Source organism: Neophocaena asiaeorientalis, unplaced genomic scaffold (assembly GCF_003031525.2).
Source record: "Neophocaena asiaeorientalis asiaeorientalis breed wild unplaced genomic scaffold, Neophocaena_asiaeorientalis_V1.1 scaffold55, whole genome shotgun sequence".
Taxonomy (NCBI): domain Eukaryota; kingdom Metazoa; phylum Chordata; class Mammalia; order Artiodactyla; family Phocoenidae; genus Neophocaena; species Neophocaena asiaeorientalis.
This window is the reverse complement of record NW_020175684.1, coordinates 3,474,201-3,488,591: the sequence shown is the minus strand read 5'-3', so window position 1 is coordinate 3,488,591 and position 14,391 is coordinate 3,474,201. Positions and strand designations below refer to the sequence as shown.

Genomic DNA, 14,391 nt, shown 5'->3' with positions numbered 1-14,391 from the left:
AGGAAACTCATATTCCAGGCACATCAGGAGATGTTAAAGAAACTTTTAAGACTGCCTTCAGACTTGATGCCGAGTTACTCCTGCTTTGATAAATGCCCTATCTTATTTTATTCCTTTCCTTTCCTTTCCTTTCCTTTCCTTTCCTTTCCTTTCCTTTCCTTTCCTTTCCTTTCCTTTCCTTTCCTTTCCTCTCTCTCTCTCTGTTTCTCTTTCTCTCCTTATTACTGAGACTTAGAGCTGACAGCAGTCATCACTGCATTCCTGTCACTATACAGGATTTGCTGACTTGATTACTTGCTTAATACAATCTTTTCACCTTCTCTTGTCATTTCCTCTGAGGCTCTGAAGTCTTCTTTTCCTTTTTTCTTTTTTTCCTGAAAACACAGGGTGGTTGGTACCTGTGACCTGTTTTAGCTCTTGCTGAGTGCTAGCTGGATTCCTGAATTCTACCAGTGCATGAGAAGGCTGGAGCTGATCACAAAACACAACACAAGCTGTGGGATCTGAAATATAAAAATCTTTTGCTTGAATTTTTACAGGTTCATTATTAATTAAATCAGGCAGCTCACTTTACAACCTCACTATCTACAGTACTATCCATTTAGTGAATAAAATTGAAAAGCATTATTAGGGTAAGCTTTACAATCAATGAAAAATAAATTTAAGTCTTTTAAAATCATATTGTTAACATAAATATGTATGGTCCTTGTAAAACAGTATTGGGATTACAGCAAATCTGTCTTGCATGCTCTCCAGAAAATTTACAGACTTCAATGAAAACACTGTCCTCTCTTGTAACCATCATACTTCATGGTATAAAATTTTCAAATTTTTCTTTAATATTAAAGTTTAAGAACTACAAATACTAGCAACAATACTTTTATTTTGTAATAGAATATTCGATTTTAAAAGTTTTGACATTCATTCCTCACCATAAATCACAGTATATAAAGATACCTTTTGCTTCTCTCCATGCTATTATATATCTGGTCAAAGCCATATTCATTACCTGGTCAATTTTAGAAACCCCATCCTTACTGGCTTACTGGCCTACTAGTTTCTATTTTAAGATAATGCTTAAACCTTTCCGAAAGATTCTTTTCACACCTCTTAAATCAAAAACATTTATGATGGTTTATAAAGTTCGACACTAGCTGGCCTATGCCTACTTCTGTGACCTTGTCTCCATCCAGATCCAGATTAACTTTGCTCCTTAAACCCTAACCATCCCTGACTCTTTCCTGCTTTCAGTCCTTTGTACCCCGTCTAATCACTTTTTTGTATATTTCATCTTAATGTGGTTGTGTGTGTTCCATCCCCCTAATTAAAATATAAGTTCCATGAGAGTAAGGATGATGTTGCTTTTCTCACAGTCTGTACAGCACCTGAATTTATATTTGACACTCAGTAGATACTCAGTAAATAATAGTTAACTCAATGAATGAAAACCCAGGACAAGTATGTATTCTAGATACTATCACTCCATTTAACAGAGGAAGAAAAGTGTGCCAATGTTTGCTTGACTCTCCTAACATCACAGAACTTAGTCCTTCAATCCTGTGTTAATCTATAGTAATACCTTGCTTTTCACAGACTCTTATTGCCTATTTTGTGAAGAAGCCAGCCCTTTAAATTAGCTAAGAATTAACTGCACATGTTTTTTTCTTTTAAATGTCTAAAATACTTTGACACTTTTTTTTTACACTTTTTTCAGTCATTGAATTTTCTCATTTGATTTATGCAGAAGGAAACTACCAAGGGAATAAAAACTAATATATCCTTTGGCACATTTAGAGGATAATTCAATTAATAATTTCATAGATTCAGTTCTACTGTATGTTCACTCATATGCAGAATCAGCTATGGCAATTAACTGGGTTCAGTCCATGTGTCATGAGAATTCTAATGGTTACACAGAATACTAAATTAGATGTGTGCTTACTGCCAACTAACCATAGCACTGGGTGTGCATTTTCTGTACTAAATTTGAACAGCCAAGTTATGCATAAATCTCAGCATATTTTATAACTCTGGAGTCATAAGTGTCATTTATATTAAGATATACCTATATGTGACTTCTTATCATATGCTGGGTTTCTCTTTAATTTGCTGTTAGTGATTTAAGTATTAAATCACTGTTTAACTTTTCTACTGATCATAAGAAAAGTTTGATCATAAGTAAGGTGAATTATTCCTCCTTCTACTAATACTGTTCTTTTCTCTTGTCCTAATCTCTTTCCTCCATAAAGCATACATACACATACTAATAAAAGTATTGTACTACTTATGGCTATTCTGTTCCCTATTGTTGCTTTATATAATTGAAATCTCCAGAAAAGGCTACAGTATTTTAAAGATTATATTATTATTATGCACAATTTCATGTGTAAATTTAGGATACAAAGCTTAAGTGAATCTCTTTCATAAAAATTCTGAATTATCAAAAGAAGGATGATTGGTCACACAGATATACAGTGTTAAAGTCATTTTACAAATAGCAATAATATTAGTTTCTTCAGAATCTGATTTAGCAGTAGCACATGTAATTTGTGCTTATTAATGTCAAACAAATTTAAAGTTGGTCACTATCATTAAAATTGAAAAGAAAACTATCAAGTAAAATGTAAATTGTTTATCTAGTGATTTAATTTCATGTCTAGGTTGTTAATTTTATATGAGGTAAAATGAGTTCCACAGGGCTTCCCTGGTGGCGCAGTGGTTGAGAGTCCGACTGCCGATGCAGGGGACATGGGTTCGTGCCCTGGTCCGGGAGGATCTCACATGCCGCAGAGCGGCTGGGCCCGTGAGCCATGACCGCTGAGCCTGCGCGTCCAGAGCCTGTGCTCCGCAACGGGAGAGGCCACAACAGTGAGAGGCCCATGTACCGCAAAAAAAAAAAAAAAAAAATAGTTCCACAAATTTAATTCATTTCTTAAACTCCCCAAGTCTATCAAACCCTGATGACTTAAAAAAAAATCAAAAGCAAATAAAAACACTTCCACTATTGTATCTTAAAGTCCTTGATTGTGCATTCTAGAATGTTGCTTATTTTATGCATAATGGAATGACTAGGTCACAACAATAGAAAACAAGCAAGAAAAACTCAGTATTATTGTCTTCATCATCATCACATCATCAACATCATCATCATCACATCATCAACATCAACATCATCATCATCATCATCCTAATAAAAACAAGACTGGAAATAATGATGATGATAATAGCTAACATGGTGCTTATGACTTAGTTATTATTTTAAGTATGTTATATAATTAGCAAATTTAATCACAATGAGATCACATTATTATTATTATTATCACCATTTAACCTTTAAATTTATCCCCTTTTAACTGAAAGACTGAAAAGTAAGGAATTATATAAACCTTTTCTACATCCCTTTAAGTCTCTTAATTGAAAATTGGTAACAAATTGGCACATATTTTTAACTTTCAAACAACCACAGTATTATTTAATAGGACTTAGATCACAACTTCTTTCTGCTTAACTATTGTTTATGTTGACAAATATTTTATATCTTTAATGCATACTTAATTAGGACACTATTTTACTTAAAGGGGTGATAAACTATCATCAAAATTTATTTTTTTACATAATCGAGCAAAATAATTTGTGCCAGATGGAATAAATAAAGCAATTCAAGTTATGATTAGAAATGAATCATATGTGATACCTTTTCAGAGCATTGAATCATAGTAAATAAAACCAAAAAATGTACAGCCTCTCCTAAAATAGAAGTTTATTGATATGAGTTCCTCCTTTTAACAGCATTTTTTTTTTGAGCTAAAAAATGTGTACTCTTCTTTTCTTTTGGTTTCCCTATGATGAATATACTGCCAATAAATATAAAGCAGCTGGTCCTATACTATTATGTACGACATTTATATTACAAATAATTGATAGTTTTAAAAATCAGTTAAATTAAATTAGATTTAGAAGTCAGTTAAATTAAATTAAAAGTATATAGAAGCAAGAACCCATTGTAAACCATACTGTGAATGAAAAACACCATAGATAACAAAAATTAATCAAGGAAGCATTTTCTTAACCTTTTATGTTTATTTAAAAAAGTTTATTGACAGTTTAATTAAATAGGTAACCACATAGTCTCTCAGTCACCTACAATTTTAATTCACCAAGTGAACAAATCTGTGAAAGTGACTTTGATTTTGCTTTCCCAAAGTAGAACTCTAAATGTAGAAAAAAAACAAAGTACACATTTTAGAATGTCTATTACATGCAAAAACATCTTTGGGATTTCCCCAAGAGCTTCCGAAAAATCACAAATATGTGTTTCTTTTTTCTTCAGAATAAAGAGAGATGTTAGAAAAAATTAGGTTTGTCTCTGTGGACATTACATTATAGTGGAAAAGTGTTTACTCGTTCTGGGAAAGAACATGTAGTTGTGTGAAATCAAAACATTTTAAATAAAATTTCAAAATAAATGTGCATGTATTCAAATGAAATTTTTATCTTGGTTTATTAGGATATGAGCTGGAATTTTTACACATCTAATTCTTATTTTTGAGTAAAGACCTAATATAAAGATCTTTTTTAAATGAATAAAATAAGCAATCATATTGAGGAATATTGCTCAGGGCAAGAAAAATGTTTAAATCAATTGTTTTAGCACTGATGATTCAAGAGTACTGGAAACAAAAATTAGTCATATTATGAGGTCTGAGAAAATCACAGAAAAATATAAAAGTATCAAAAATAGGCTACCTTTTATGGTATTGAACTGACTGCATTGGTAATTGCTCTTATTACCTTAAAAGACTTTTTAAGGAGGTCCAAGGAAAATCAAAATTTCCTAAACAAACAGGATTGTCATGGAATTATTTATATCTAACAAGAACTATTTGAAATTCTACTGCTTATGAAGCATTATGAGATACTAATAGTGATAAAAATAATTGTTTAAAGAGGTTAATTGTTCTTATCAAGACTTCATCTTCATCAACGGGACAGAAACAGTTTATCTTGTCATCAATACTAAAGGAGAGAGGACATTTTACTCCAGATGACCATATAAATATGAAATAAAGTGATATATCTGAATAAACAGAGTAAGTCAAATGAGCCATATAGGTTTTAAAATTGCATAGATACTGAATCAATATTATGTGATTTTCAGGTTCCACTTCTTTAAGATACTGTGGAAAATTTTACATTTCTAAGAGGATTTTTTTTCTTTATTGTATAAAAGAACTGCTTTTATACAACTGCTCAGTTGTATAATCTCTATGACACATATTTAATTATAGGTGCATTAAATTATATGTTGTCCTATACTTTCCAAGCTGTTCCATATAAGTAGATTCCAGCTTCCTAGATATATTGCAATATTTTATATCTTTCAAATATTTTGAATCTTTGAAAAGCACTATTAATACACTATTTCTAGTGTTATACAATAAATATTATGAAATCAAGTAATTATTATGAAGCTTCTTAAATGGAGATACAAAAGTGTCATTTACATCTTTAATGTCTTTAAAACAACTTCTTGAAAAGTATGTTGGTTTTTCTTATTCCATATGTGATGACTATACAAGCAAGTCTAAAGCAATTTAGAGAAATGTGTAAATGTACAAGCAAGTCTAAAGCAATTTAGAGAAATGTGTAAATATATCCATTTTTACAACCAAAATATTATTTTAAAATTAACTATCTGAAATTTCACTCATAGGCATTAACTTCAGATATGGCTTATTTTATTCAGTGAATATTCTCTCCAAAAGCCCTCCTAGTAGAACAGGAGTGCATTTCCCTGCTGGATTGATGTTAGGCTTAACCATGCGACTTTTTGAATGTGACATGAGCAAACGCTTGAAATTTCCTTTCATTATTCAGTTGTCCTCTTGTGCTTCTGCCATCACCATGGTGTAGCTTCTTCCATACAGTTGCTGCCTCTTCGGTCTGGTTTCACGTGTTACTGGACCCATAACATGGAGTTAAGCACTGCTGCTTGAAGCAGAGCTCCCTATTCAAGGACCACCTGGGTCAGCCAGCTCCAGTTGAGTATGAGATTACTACTGTATGTCACTGAGTTTAGGAATGTTTATTATGTATATTTATTGTGACATTAGCTAATGATATACCTCACTGCACTGCTTTATTTTTTTCTCCTTAGCCATTTTCACTGATTCTTATATATGTTGCTATTTTGTCTGTTTTTCTTAATATAAATTTATTTATTTTTGGCTGCGTTGGGTCTTTGTTGCTGCATGCGGGCTTTTTCTAGTTGCAGACTCTTCGTTATGGTGCCCGTGCTTCTCATTGCAGTGGCTTCTCTTGTTGCGGAGCACGGGCTGTAGGCACGTGGGCTTCAGTAGTTGTGGCGCCCGGGCTTCAGTACTTGTGGCTCGTGGGCTCTAGAGTGCAGGCTCAGTAGCTGTGGCGCACAGGCTTAGTTGCTCCGCGGCATGTGGGATCTTCCCGGACCAGGGCTCAAACCCGTGTCGCCTGCATTGGCAGGTGGATTCTTAACCATTGCGCCACCAGGGAAGTCCCTATTTTGTCTTTTTTATCATTGATTTTCCTTGCTAGAATGTAAGGTTCATAAAGTCAAGTGTTTTTGTTTGCTTTATTATAATCTTACATGCTCAACACCTGAAAAAGTGCTTGGTGTGTAATACATTCCTGATAAATACTGTTGAATGAAAAAAATATAATTAAGATCCTAACTTTAGTATGCTTAAATTCATAAAATCATAAGTTTAGATCCATCTTTTCCTCTTTACACATCAGGACACTAAAGCTTGGGTAATTTAAATGAGTTGACCAATGTCCTAGGATTAGACCCAGCAGATTCATTAAAATCTAAGAATAGCTCGTAATACTATGACATTTAAACATTATTTTAGTAAAGCCCAATATATAAAAAACTAGTTTACATCATCACAAACTGTGAGCTGGCTTAAGTCCATGGATAGGTATCAACAGTCCATGGACAGTATGAAAAAAAGCTGTCCTTGCCTTTGCTCCACTGAAGTTAGATAATGAAATTTAGAGGATTTAAGGATTTATGGCCACAGAGCTCTGGCTGATTGGATTCAAATTGTTGGACTGGTCTTTTTCAAGAATTAAGTACCTTAACTTTGGATGGTCATGCTATTCTGGACTACGGTGTCAGGTAATAAGTCCAGCAAGGTAAACCTACTGGCACCACATCCTAAGGAGGGGGAGGAAGGTGGGAGAGCCCTGTTATGGACTGAATGTTTGTGCCTCCACAAAATTCATATGTTGCAGTGTGATGGTACTAGGAGTTGTGGCTTTGGAGAGGGGATCAGGATTAGATGAGGTCATAGGGAGGAGCTACCATGAACGGGATCAGTGCCCTTAGGACTCAGGAGAGAGCTTTTTCCTCTGCTCTACTCTCCATCATATGAGAATAGAAGTAGAAGACAGCAGTCTATAACTGGAAAAGGTCCTCACCAGAACCCAAACATGCTGGTTCGCTGATCTTAGACTTCCAGTCTCCAGAACTGTGAGAAATTAATTTCTATTTTTTTATAAGTCACCAGTCTATGGTATTTTATTATAGCAGCCCAAGCAGACTAAGACAGACTGTAAGCAGTCTGTCACAAGGTCTTAGCACAGTTTTCAGCATCTTCAAGAAGACACAACTGGGCTTCCCTGGTGGTGCCTTGGTTAAGAGTCCGCCTGCCAATGCAGGGGACATGTCAAAAAAAAAAAAAAAAAAAAAAAAAAACTAGAGTAAGTTATAGTATCTGTACACATGAAGAATGTGATATTTCAAATTTCCCCAGGAGGTCCATGTAAAGTCTGGGTTAAAATTATACAGGTGAGTGGTAAAAGATTTTTTCACCTTTCTCTTTTAATGATCTATTCTTATCTTCTGGATGTAGACATAGACTTTATATTTCTTTCAGATGTTTCTTGAAATTATCATGAAGGGTATAAAATCTAAATAATTGCTGACATTAGAACCAATTTACTTCTGCAAATAAGCCATCTTCTTTAAAGTCTGAAAAATTTAAATGTATTATGGTGAGTGTATAGGGTATGTTCATAAGACAAGATTTTAATCACAGATATAAAATGTTTGTCTGCTATGAACATGGAGTTTTCCTAAGTGTTATTGAGATACTCTCTTTAAATGTTAAAACTATGGTCACATCTTATGTACCTCATCCTGTACATGTAGCAGAGCATGCTACTGGAATTAGTTATTTTGAAAGACTGCAAAACTTGAGGAAATAATTGTGCAATAAAACAAAGTTTTATTAATTATATGGAATACATGTTAAGTCTAGAAGTAACATGAATATGTGTTATAAGGTTAATTAATATCTCTATATCCTTAAGAGGTTTCTGATATTGCTAACAACTTTTAAATATTCATTTGAATATTGCTATTATCTCTAACAAGAAATAAAAGCAGGTGCAGAGAGCTCAATGAGAAAAAAATGCAAATGAAAAATTCAATATTTCTTAGCAGGCATTTTTACCATGTAACTCTTAAACTAATCACATAAAATAATTAAGTCTAATTAATAGGTAATAAGTAATGAGTACCTACTCACAAAATTTGATTCTAATTGCCATCAAATGTACTATGTAATCGGTGCTTATTGCATTCAACTACATATCATGCTTGTTATCTCCTTTGTTTTATAAATTGGAACTTTAGTTCAACTCATGCTTCTTAGAAAGGGTAATGCCTTTGGAATGCTGAAAATGAACTGGCAGGATGCCAAGGAGTCTGCTTAAACTGAAATAATAAAGAGGTTTTGAACAAAAAAAAAGAGATAATCTCCTAAGCACCTTAAGTTTAGTGGTACTATAATAAATGTGGTTGGTATCAAATTATAAATGGCTCAGTTCTTTTCCACTCATTCTTAACAATATTACACTGTAGTTTCTTGAATCACATAGTAAAGAATGGTAAATGTGTTGTGACACTGTATAATTTCTTTGTAATGCTCATAATTTCTGTACTGTTTTGAATCAAAGATGGAAAATAAAAACATTCTTCCTATTTCTAACATACAAATATTTATTTACATCAATAACTTTTCAAGGTATTACATGCCATTGCATTAAATTATTACTACTATAAATTTGTCACTAAATAAAATATCCTATTTTATAACAACACAGGCTTTAATTATCAAGAAATAAGCTGATTTGATAAGCTAAGTATTTATCATGGTTGTTATGCTGCCCTATCCAACCAAAATTTCTACTAGTCTTCATATGAGAAGATAATAAAATATTTTACAAATAGTAGCACTGCAGGCATAAAAAAGTGTTCCAACCTTCATAATACAATGACACTAACAAGGAAGTTACTTGCAAGTGAAAGAGAAGAACAGGCTAAATTTTAAATTACAACCATGGTCACATGTTCCAAACGATTATTTAATTCCATACTCAAAAATAATAATAACTATAGACAAAAGATAACATAATGGCATTTACTCTGCTCCTACCACATGAATAAAATCTGAATCTTAGCTATTAATGATATTAAGATGAATAAGTATTTTATTTTCTACTTAAGTATAAATTTATCTTTTACTAGAATATTTATATAACATAAATACATTTTCATCATAATATTCATCCACTTTAAGCATTTTTTACATGATTCAGTTTTAATAAATTATCGTTAAGTACCTAGAAGGTAATAATCTCATTACCTACAATAGAGGAAAGGTTGGGCACATATATGGGCAAACTTGTATCTTGCTAAATGTAGCATAAAGTTTGAAAAGTGAGCTGGGCTCCCAGCGTTCTGGAATTCAACAGTAAATTTGATTGTGAAAAATGGAGCATCTTGAGTAAGGCATATGAAGCAATACTGTAAGAGTCTGGGTTAATCAAAGAGGAAGCTAGACTGTCAGAGATTTTCAAGTAATTTGTAACAGATATTTAAAAGAGATTCATCATGGGGAGAAAACAAGAGGCCATAGCTTAAATACAGGATTCATGTATAGGTTAAATCCACAAGAGAAACTCCTTTCATTTAAAGATTGAAAAAACAAAAAAGGAAACATGTCAATAGAATGCACGAATAAAGTTTGATAGTGTGTTTATTAATCTTAAAATATAAAACATTTTCCTTTGCTTCACATGAAATTCAGCCTATATCAGGAGAATTATTCCCTTTATAGGTAAAGGATACTATTAAAATTCTGAGCCTCTAAACTCTAAAACTCAGCTAAAGCCATCCTATCTCTCTATTTATTTATTTTTAATTTATTATTATTAATTTTTTTTTGCCACGTTGCAGGGCTTGCAGGATCTCAGTTCCCTGACCAGGGCCGAACCCAGGCCACGGGGAATCCTAACCACTAGACCTCTAGGGAAATCCCCTATCTCTCAATTTAAAATTTGAAATGATTCACATATGTAGAACTTACTATACTTTCTAGGTAGATTAAGTGTGGGTATAGATAAAAATGTCAAATTAAATAAAATTGACTACACAGAAGATTTATATACAGCAGGAGAAAAAAGAAGCTCAACTTCTAACTTTTCAGGACTTTGCAATTGAACAATCTTTTGATCAGGGTAATGGTTTCTTTAAGAATGTATGATTACATATTAAGGATGTAAAATTACATATTACAAATTTTATAAATAAATATAAAATTTGAAAAGAAAATGAAGGGAGTAAATAAATTAAAAATTGCTGAAAACTGAAACTAAGACATTCATACTCTTGTTCCCAGGAACTAGGGAAACCAAAAATTCTTATGACAAAGTTTTCTTAAAAGCAGAATATATATACCTTTCTGTTTCCATAATGGCAGGACAAGCCTGTGATAGCCCAAGTCCCCTACTGGTAATAATTAAAAGGACTAGAAATAGCACAAATCAAGCAAAACAACAACAACAACACTCCCCTAAGGCTTCTGGAAAGTAAACAAAATCAGGGATTGTGGAGGGGAATGAAAACTAGTTTCTTTTTTTTTTTTTCACCCTCATTGCTTTGTCTAGAGGGCAGGTACTAGACAAGGAGCGTCGAAGTGATTCTGGACCTAAAACACATCCAGAAATATAGAGGGTATGCTGGAAAGAAGCCAATACAGGTTGAATACTGTGGGGGTAATCCCAGACAGGAGTCAGAGAAGGAGACGCCATAATTCTGTAAATAAAACCACAGAAATCTCAGCCTAAAGTCTGAGCTTGGCATGCATAGAGCAGATACAAAACTGTATAGCAAAGGCATTAAGAAATCAACCGTGAGATGTGAATCCCTGATTACAGGAGGCAACACAGAACTTAGAGGTGATTATCTACTTAAAAATACATTTTCCCCATATGGTTGTCAAGACCCAGAGTCTGCACAACATAATGTTTACAGTGTCCAGGACACGATGCAATATTTCTCAACATTCAACAAACCAGGCGAATACGACCAATTCTAAAGGGAAAAGACAATTAACATATGCACATCCCAAGATGATTCAGATGTTGAATCTACCAGATAGAGATTTTAGAGCAGCTAATTTAACTTTGTTACATGAGGTAAAGAAAAAACACATATAGAATTAATGAATATATAAGAAATCTCAGCACAGAAACAAAAAATATAAAACAGAACAAAATTAGAAATTTAGAGCTAAAAAAATAATATCTTAAATAAAACAGAAACCTCACTGGATGGACTCAGTAGCAGAAAAGAGATGATGTAATAAAGAATCCATCAACTTGAAAAGAAAACAACAGAAATCATCTAATCTGAAGAACAATGAGAAATAAGATATATAAAACTGAACAGTGTCTCAGAGATCTTTGAGCCAAAACATCTAATGTGTGTAAGTAAAGTCCTAGAGATGAAAAAGAGATTAGGACAGGACAGATGTTTGAAGACATATGATAAAAAACTGCCAAATATACTGACAAATATAAATTTACAGATTCAAGAACTTCAGTATACCTCAAACAGGATAAACCCAAAGAAAACCATACCTGGGCATATCCTAGTCAAAGCTATGAATAACAAAGATGAATAAAATAACTTGAAAGCAGCTTTAGAAAAATGACACATGGGCTTCCCTGGAAGCGCAGTGGTTAGGAATCCACCGGCCAGTGCAGGGGACATGGGTTCGAACCCTGGTCCTGGAAGATCCCACATGCCACGGAGCAGCTAAGCCCATGCACCACAACTGCTGAGCCTGTGCTCTAGAGCCTGAGAGCCACAACTACTGAGCCCGCGGGCCACAACTACTGAAGCCCGTGTGCCTAGAGCCCACGCTCCGCAACAAGAGAAGCCACAACGAGAAGCCCGCGCACCGCAACGAAGAGTGGTCCCTGCTCGCCGCAGCTAGAGAAAGCCCGCACGCAGCAACGAAAACCCAACACAGCCAAAAATAAATGAATTTAAAAAGAAAAATTAAAAAAAAAGACACATGGCATACAAGGGATAAACAATTCAAATTACCACGGATTTATCATCAGAATCCAAGGGGGCTAGAAGACAGTGGAGCCATATCTTTAAAGAAATGACAACCCAGAATTCTTCCCAGGGGGAAAAAAAAAATTCATCAGGAATAACAGAGAGGCCATTTTCAGATGAAAATTAAAAAAAAAAAATAATAGACTCTATCCCTAACAAATATGACCTACAATAAATGGGGAAGAAATTTCTTCAGACTGGAGGACAATAATATCAGAGGAAAATCTGAATCTTTAAGGATGGAGGAAGAGTAAAAGGAAATGGTAAAGAGATGAGTAAATAACATTTTTTTCCTCTTCAGTTCCTTAATATATCTATAACTCTTAAAATAAAAATCATCATAATTTCTGGTGAGATTCTCAATTAATATGAATGCAGATATAATACATATGATATTAATAATAAAAAAAGATCAGTGTGGAGCACTTGTAAAGGCACCTATATGGTTGTCAGGTTTCTACATTTAATGTAAAGTGTCAGATAATTAACTCTGAGAGAACATGAACAGCTATTGAACGTTAAAGTACATCGAGTCAGAGATTAGTGCAGAAAATGAATAATTCATGAGGAAGACATATGGAGAGAGAGAATGGGAGAGAGAATAATGATCCCCCAGTGATATTCATATCATAATCTCCAGACCTTTTGAGCATGTTACTTCACATGGGAAAAAAGAACTTTGCAACTGTGATGTAAAGGATGTTGAGTTGAGAGAATTATCCTGGATTACCCAATGTGGGTCCAATGTAATTGCAGGGAAGTCAAATATAGAGAAGATGTGAGGAAGGAAGCAGAGTCAAAGTGATACGATGCGAGAAAGACTCAATCTGCCAAAGCTGGCTTTGAAGTTGGAAGGAGACTGCAAGCCAAAGAAGGTGGGCAGATTCTAGAAATGGAAAAGACAAGAAAAGGGAATCTCCTGTAGGGCTTCCATAAAGAAACACAACCCTACGGACACTTGATTTTATCCCAGTGAGAGTCATTTCCAACCTCTGACCTCAAGAGCTTAAAATAATATATTGTGTTGTTTACAGCAATAAAATTCTTGGTCATTAGTTATAGCGACAATAGGAAACTAAGAGAAGATAGCTATAAATGTGTACTGTGTCACTAAGCCTCAAAATATATGATGCAAAAATCAACAGGATTACAGAGAGAGAAAAAAGTTCACAATCATGGTGGAGGATTTTAACAACCATCATTCTAATAGAACAAAACAAATTCAGTAAAGACACAGAAGATTAAAGAACACTAACACCCACCTTGATCTAATGTATATTTATAGAGCACAATATCTGCAGAATATATATGTTTTTCAAGTACACATTATGTATTCACTAGGTAGATCATATGCTGGGACATAAAATAAACCTCAATAAATATGAAAACATCAAAATCATATAGAGTGTATTTTCTAAGCACAACTGTATTAAATTAGAAATAAGTAACAGCAAAATATCTATGAAAACAATAAATATCTGGAAGCTAAACATATCTTCATAAATAACTATTGACCAGTGATGAAATCACAAAGAAATGTAGACAATATTTTCAACTGAAAGCCAAGAGAAAGACAACATATCACTATTTGTGGCATGCAGTTAAAATGCTACTTAGAGAGAAATTCCAGAAAAAGCTGAATAAACCAATATGCAAGACTTTAACAGCAAAGGAGGAGTGCATCTGTGATCAAAAAACAACTTATAGTTTGTTAGCAATCAGCCCTTGAAAAATAGAGTATCCTAAGTACTGTATTTTAAACATTATACAATAATTTATGAGGATGTAAAATAATTCAACAAAACAACTTGAAATGAGAAATGAAATTCTCACTACATATGTGAAACACAGGACCACTAATATTAGGAATAAACAGATAAAAATCTAAGGTGATGTTGATCAATTACTTATAACTAATATAATTCAGTTTATAT

The 14,391-nt window shown here is 33.4% G+C and overlaps 1 protein-coding gene across 1 annotated transcript in view; it reads right to left on the bottom strand.

The window, feature by feature from the left end:
• Window positions 1-14,391, bottom strand: part of NCAM2 (neural cell adhesion molecule 2) — a 207,531-nt gene that overhangs the window by 114,798 nt on the left and 78,342 nt on the right. The window lies entirely within an intron of this gene.